Here is a 7,843-nt window from a genome sequence, read left to right as displayed (position 1 = left end):
TGGACCTGCTTCGAAATTTGATTTGCCTTCACCACCCCCAGTTAACCATTGAACCAAAACCCCATGGACCTGCTTTGGAATTTGATTTTCCTTTTAGCTTTTTCATGGGATCTGAAGGCGTAGATGTTATCAAACTTACTTTCCTCGCTTATTGTCAAAAGTTTAGCACCTCTAACATTTTTCCAAACATTTTGTGAGTTTTCTTTATAGGTTTCCTTTCATTTGATCTGTGTGAAGCTGTGAACTCCATCTCTATATTAACATGGTATAATACCTACCAGGAGAAAGATTCAAAGTTTGTACCTCTCTCATGCAAGAGCAAAGGTTTTACCAACTGCCCCTAGAGTAATTTCTCTTGCCAAAGATAATGAAACCATTCATCCCAATAGCAAGAAATAACAATGCGCTTTCCATTTTTTAACAAAGGGAAATGCATATGACTAGTAAATTCGCTGGGAAACTTCTCGGTGAATTCGCTAGGCACTCCTCATTCTAAGGAGGATGGAACTAAGTGTGCGCTGGATTCTGCATAAGCTAGATGGGTATTATAAAAATATATTTGTTAAGAGTTCATTTCAACATCTTACTCATGGGAATTGAACCTTGTGGGAATTGAATCTGGGTGGGAATGGTAACAACCATTCTTCCCATCCACTCATTATCCAAGCCAGACCCACTTTTCATCCATAAAGCTAAATCCACTTCTCATCAGTCAAGCTAAAACCAGTTCTGATCCACCCAACCTAGACCCAATTCATAACGACAATCTTGTTCACCAGCTACTTTCTGCTATACATATCATTTTCACACTGTTCCCACAGTGTTCAAAGTACATTGGCAAAAAAAAACGATAGATATGATACACACCATTTTATTATTGATGTGTAATGAAATCTCGATCTTAGCATATGCATGATAGCAAAGAAACCCCATTTTTAGCTTTTCAATATTTTTATAGATATTCTTCTCCATCAAGTCTTTCTACCTGACCTTTTATGCGTTTTTTGTCATTTAAAACAACAGAGCACAACTTCTCGGGAGATGGATCTGTTAGAATGGTATTCTCTTTCCACATCTTGAAAAGTAATTCTATTTTTCTACGGCCATTTTGTTCCTTTTCAAGATCTGGGCAATGCACTTGCACTTACGTTAGCCTAATCCCAGAAAATAAATAGTGTCCCTAAACTGAAATTTAATTGACCTGAGTGGATTGAAATAGAGAGGAATTATTGAGGATACTAGAGCTCTGTCATATGTTTAAAATCACTCTTATCTATTTATCTGTGGGGTTCATAGGAACAGGCAGATGACTGGAGAAAGCAGAGTTTAACAAAGAGCATTGACTCTCTCTTCCCAAAGGAGAAAGTATAAGAAACTTGCTGCATTTGGATATCTTAAATTTTTTTTCTCCCCTATTGAGCAGAGAATTGAAAATAAATTTTATTTACTAGGCAGGTGATTGATGTCATAACAGCTAACACAGAGGACTCGGGAACTCTAAACTTCAATGTTGTTGGACGAAATGATTTATCTTCCTCATGGGTATTAGAAAAGCCCTCCGAAGTAAACCAAAGGGATATTACTAACTCTGAGGTACAATTCGTGAAGATTTTGGTTATTTTCTCTATTGAACATGTAAGGAAACCTATGTGATGATGATCTATGTAGTTGAGTAGGGTTGTATTAAGCAGGAAGTGAAAACTGACATTGGTAGGGGTGCTTCTCTATTTCTAACGGTGTGCATCAAGTAGAGGCAAACGACTTCTGGAGACAGCTTAGAAAAGTTACATTCGCAACAAGATGGTGTGATCTTCAATGAAGAAGGCAAGGAAAATCCTGAGGGGGGTAAAATGAATGATGAGGTGTAGAAAAAAACTTCCAATGACGAAGAACTTCTTATGAGGTTTCAAGAGGATGACATAGGAAGTGAACATTGAGACGTCAAAGAGAATGATCTTGATGGTAAGTTTTGATTTTCCCTAGTTAACTGGTCTATGATGTTGGTAGCCTACTGTAAGGTAATGTCTAGTCAAACTCTCAGGACAATGGTTGTTGTAATGCACACCATTTGCAGCTTGAAGAAAGTCCAACAAAAGTTTTGCAAAGGGTAAAATTCTTTGCTGCACTAGATCGCTACTTTTTGTTCTCATGGAAAAGGGAATTGTTATATTATTTTCCAAAATCCTTTTTGAATGTTACTTCTCCAATAGAAAATTTTATATATCTTAGATTTTAACATAGTATGCTTTAATTTATAGTAGTTTAATGCTTACAGCAATTGAGACAAAAGAGGAGGGAGAAAAGGTCAACAGAGATGATTCAACAGGATGAAGAAAAACGAGTTGAGATTGAAAACACAACAATTAAATGTTCCAAGGAGGTAGATTCTATTGTCCTGGGAAAATACAGCATTTGGAGGTGGGAGAATGAGAATGAGAATTCTGACTCCACTGTTAGATTGATGTGAAACCAACTGATCATGGCTAGGGTGTATTCAAGCATTTCCCAGGCTAGGAATAATCTTGATTTATACCATGAATTGATGCTTCGTATTAAAGAATGTCAGTGTACATTGGGTGAGGCTAACGCAGATTCTGATCTACCTCAAAGGTAATAGTTTTCGCATTGGCTGCTTCTAAATCAAGAGTAGTAAGTGCTTCCATTTTCATTTGGTGTTCATATCCTTTGTTTCTTTTAAAGTTGCAGTCTGTGTGTCAATCTTTCTGCTTTTCATTCTCTTTTTCATGGCCGATAATTGATATGAATGTTTCAGTGCACCTGAGAAGATCAAGGCTATGGGTCATGTCCTATCCAAGGCTAGAGAACAATTTTATGACTGTGTGACAGTAACAAAGAAATTGCGAGCCATGCTTCAGTCTGTAGACGAGCAAGTAAGGATCTTGAAAAAGCGAAGTACATTTTTAAGTCAGCTAGCAGCAAAGACTATTCCAAAGGGCCTACACTATATGTCCATGCGATTGACCATGGATTATTACTTGCTTTCCCTTGAAAAATGAAATTTCCTAAAAAGGACAAATTGGAGGATCCAACTCTTTATCACTATGCATTATTTTCTGACAATGTATTGGCTGCATCTGTGGTTGTAAATTCAACTGTCATGAATGCTAAGGTGAAGTGTTATTAATTGAAAATACTCTAAAGTTTGGAAGTCCAATAGTTTTGCTGCATTTTACATTTAATATTTGGATCTCATTGTAGGTGATTTACTTGTGTTTGCAGGAATCTTAAAAACATGTATTTCATCTCGTCACAGACAAGTTAAATTTTGGGGCCATGAAAATGTGGTTTTTACTTAATCCCCCAAGGAAAGCTACGATACATGTAGAAAATGTTGATGATTTTAAATGGCTCAATTCCTCCTATTGCCCTGTGCTTCACCAACTTGAATCCGCATTTATGAAAGAGTATTATTTCAAGGCAAATCATTTGACTACACTCTCAGCACGTTCCTCCAATTTGAAATATATAAATCCAAAATATTTATCCATGCTAAATCATCTTCGTTTCTATCTTCCACAAGTTTATCCCAAACTAGACAAGATCCTTTTCTTGGATGATGATATTGTGGTGGAGAAAGATTTGACCCCGTTGCGGTCAGTAGATCTTCATGGAAAGGTTAATAGTTTAGTGGAAACTTGTGGAGAAAGCTTTCGCTGGTTTGACAAATACCTTAATTTTTCCAATCTGCACATAGCCAAGCACTTTGATCCTAATGCTTGTGGTTGGGCATGTGGGATGACTGTATTTGATCTCAAAGAATGGAAGAAACAAGATATAACTGGATTATATCACAAGTGGCAGAACATGGTAAGTGTGTAGTGTGCTTTATTTATGTTAATTCCTATGATGCTTACTTTAAAGTATTTGAAGTAAATTTGAAGTAATTAGCTAGAAAACTTAATGGGTTTTTCTTTGTTCGATTTCTAAGTTTTTCTTTTATTGTATGTTAGAATGAGGATAAAGTGTTGTGGAAGCTTGGAACACTACCCCCTAGATTTTCACATTGGCTGCTTCTAAATCAAGAGTAGTAAGTGCTTCCATTTGCATTTGGTGTTCATATCCTTTGTTTCTTTTAAAGTTGCAGCCTGTGTGTCAATCTTTCTACTTTTCATTCTCTTTTTCATGACCGATAATTGATCTAAATGTTTCAGTGCACCTAAGAAGATCAAGGCTATGGGTCATGTCCTATCCAAGGCTATAGAACAATTTTATGGTTGTGCGAGAGTAAAAACGAAGTTGCAAGCCATGCTTCAGTCTACAGACAAGCAAGTAAGGACCTTGGAAAGGCAAAGTAAACTTTTAAGTCAGGTGGCAACAAAGTCTATTCCCAAGGGCCTGCACTGTCTATCCATGCGATTGACCATAGATTATTACTTTCTTCCTCTTGAAAAAGCGAGGATTTGCTAAAAAGGACAAGTTCGAGGATCTGACTCTTTATCACTATGAATTATTTTTTGACAATGTATTGGCTACATCTCTGGTTGTGAATTCAACTGTCATGAATGTAAGGTGAAGTGTTATTAATTTAAAATACTCTAATGTTTGGAAGTCCAACAGTTTTTCTGCATTTTACATTTAATATTTGGATCTCATTGTAGGTGATTTACATGTGTTTGCAGGAATCTGAGAAACATGTATTTCATCTCATCACAGACAAGTTAAATTTTGGGGCCATGAAAATGTGGTTTTTATTTAATCACCTAGGGAAAGCTGTGATACATGTAGAAAATGTTGATGATTTTAAATGGCTCAATTCCTCATATTGCCCTGTGCTTCTCCAACTTGAATCCGCATCTATGAAAGAGTATTATTTCAAGGCAGATCACTCGACTACACCCTCAGCACGTTCCTCCAATTTGAAATATATAAATCCAAAATATTTATCCATTTTAAATCATCTTCGTTTCTATCTTCCACAAGTTTATCCCAAAATGGACAAGATCCTTTTCTTGGATGATGATATTGTGGTGCAGAAAGATTTGATGCCCTTGTGGTCACTAGATCTTCATGGAAAGGTTAATGGTTCAGTGGAAACTTGTGGAGAAAGCTTTCGCTGGTTTGACAAATACCTTAATTTTTCCAATCCACACATAGCCAGGCACTTTGATCCTAGTTCTTGTGGTTGGGCATATCGGATGAATGTATTTGATCTCAAAGAATGGAAGAAACAAGATATAATTGGAATATATCACAAGTGGTAGAACACGGTACGTGTGTAGTGTGGTTTACTTATGTTAATTCCTATGATGCTTACTTTAAAGTATTTGAAGTAAATCTAAAGTAATTAGTTAGAAAAATTAATGGGTTTTTCTTTGTTCGATTTCTAAGTTTTTCTTTTATTATATGTCAGAATGAGGATAGAGTGTTGTGAAAGCTTGGAACACTACCCCTGGATTAAACGTTTTATGGCTTGACCCATCCTTTGGACAAGTCTTGGCATGTGCTGGGTTTAGGATATAATCCTAGCGTGGACTGTTTAGAGATTGACAATGCATCTGTTGTTAATTACAATGGGAACATGAAACCTTGGTTAGAGCTGGAAATGATGAAGTGCAAGCCTTACTAGACGAAATATATAAAATATGATCATCCTTTCTTACAACAGTGCAATATAAATGAATAGTTGTGACCTCAATATTCATACTGCAATAGATTGTCAAATGTAAAGTGTAAAGGCCCTAGATTTTGGTTGATAATTCATTCTAATTCATTTGTTTTTGGAGTTTCCCATAAGGTTTCTAGTCTATGGCTTAATGAGTCAAGTTTTTGGAGGTGCAGTGGCCTAGCCAAGTTTAATATTTACAAATTTTATGTCCTCATTGCATTCCTTCATAGTTGGAAGTAAACTCCTATATAAGTATTCTTTTCTTTGTTAGTTAATATTTCTCTTTCATTAAGTAATTACACAAATTGTCCTTCCAAGAACACAAAGAAGTACAAGACACGGAGATTTAGGCTTTCAACCGAGGGCAAAACCTCTCAATAGGGGAAATCCCAACAATCCTCCTCTTATTGAATTTATTCAAAATGAGATATCCAACACAAGACCAAAGAGTCCCTCCAAGTCAGCCCTCCTCTTTAAGTCAAGGTCAATAGTTGAGTCTCTGCCTAGTCAAAGTTAGAAGCAACTTCTGAATTTCTGTCCTTATTACAGGTTTAGTCTCTTATTATAATACACTGACTTCCAGTTACAGACTCTTTGCCTTCTATTACTGATCTTTGGCTACTACAGCAAAACCTTGACTCTTTACCACAGATGTTTAGATCCTGCTACAAATAGATAGCTTTAGATTGAGATTCAGCTTAGTCACAGACTTCGGTCTCTTCAAGTGTTGTAGACTTCTTTTTATCCTCAATTTTTCTTCTCTCGTTGGATTAAAGACTTCGAGATTTTTCACTTTCTTGGTTGCTACCCAAAAGAGGTCTAATATAGGCTAAAACACCTGGATATCATTCTCCATGAGCTTTGACTTAACTAGACAAAGAGTGACTATGCCTGGATTGTTACCTTTGTAATATTGAAATGTTCTGCAATCTTTGCCTGTGACAATGTTGGGTCCCTATAATACTAGTAATTACCCCATTACTATTGTAGTTATACCCCTTATTTATATTGCTGTGCCCCTATTACCCCCATATTGTTATTTCTGTGCCCCATAGAATCCCTCTATTGTTATTTTTGTGGCTTTATATTATTATTGTTAGGTCAGCTGGATTATATTGTGACTCCTTAGACTCCTATATATAGAAAGGAGGTTTTGTCATTTGTATCATCCAAGAATTTTTCATTTATGTAATGTAAAGGAGGTTGCCCCCTCGAAGAGGCTGAATTCTAAGGCGTTGATCTCTCTTTTCTATCTTTTCTTGAGCTGGTTTCATAACATTTGGTATCAGAGCTTTGGATTCTAGGGTTTCGCTGCTCCAAACAGGTCATCGTGGAATTTTCGCTATAACTTTTGTTCTGTGATGTTTCAGAAGTCGCAAAAAAAACCCATTTGAGAAGACATCGCGCTGAACCTTGGGTCCGAATTTCAGAGCATTTCAGGCGATATTTTTGGAGAAATGATCTGAGAAAGTTTGTCTTTTTGCAGACTCCTGAATTACACTCAAAACAGGTGACCTGAGGAAAATCGTCATAACTTTCTTTCTGAGCATCGGATTGAAATTTCGTAAGAAGGTACAGAAAGAGGACGGACTTTAGTTTTCTTTTATATATTTGTTAGAGTCAAAGGTTGAAACATTGACACGTGGTACTTCATACAAGTTCGCTCTACTGAACTAGTCTATAATAAGGTCACTGCGGGAGATTGTGCATAACGCTTTCTTGGAGAATCCAATTTGGATCAGACTAGTGGCATTGGAAAGAGGACATAGAAGGCTACTACAGGTCACAATTTCAGAACTGGATGATTCGAAATTACAGAGATACATCAGATTCAATATCAAGCTTCTACAAAGTAAAAAAAGGTGTGTAGTTTTTTTTTAATTTTTGCATAAGCTTGGTTTGAAGGAATTCAAAGGGCATAGTAAAGCATTATTATCGGTAACTGATGCCCCGAGGAAATAAAATGCAAACACCTAGTAAGGAACCTGAAAGCTCTAGCATGACTCATGAAGAAGAGGAAGAAATGCTACATGATATATCAAAATTACAAGAACAAGTGCAACAAATGTCATGCTCACAAAAGCTAACAGATGCTAAGATAAATGGCGTGGAATCTAAGATAAAGGGCATGGAAGCTCAGGTGAATGGCATGGATGCTAAAATTGATGGCATGGATGATAAGATGGAAGAATTGAAGATAAATATGAATAAGTTGCT

The 7,843-nt window shown here is 36.4% G+C and overlaps 1 pseudogene; it reads left to right on the top strand.

Annotated features, from left to right (window-relative positions):
* The first annotated feature begins 2,470 nt into the window (after positions 1 to 2,470).
* On the top strand, positions 2,471 to 5,644 carry LOC149213110 (polygalacturonate 4-alpha-galacturonosyltransferase-like; annotated as a pseudogene).
* Positions 5,645 to 7,843: the final 2,199 nt, after the last annotated feature.

Source organism: Pinus tabuliformis, chromosome 1_1, assembly GCF_031772625.1.
Source record: "Pinus tabuliformis cultivar Carrire ecotype Pingquan chromosome 1_1, CPIR1, whole genome shotgun sequence".
NCBI lineage: Eukaryota > Viridiplantae > Streptophyta > Pinopsida > Pinales > Pinaceae > Pinus > Pinus tabuliformis.
The sequence above is the reverse complement of the archived record's forward strand: the minus strand, read 5'-3'. Positions and strand labels throughout refer to the sequence as shown.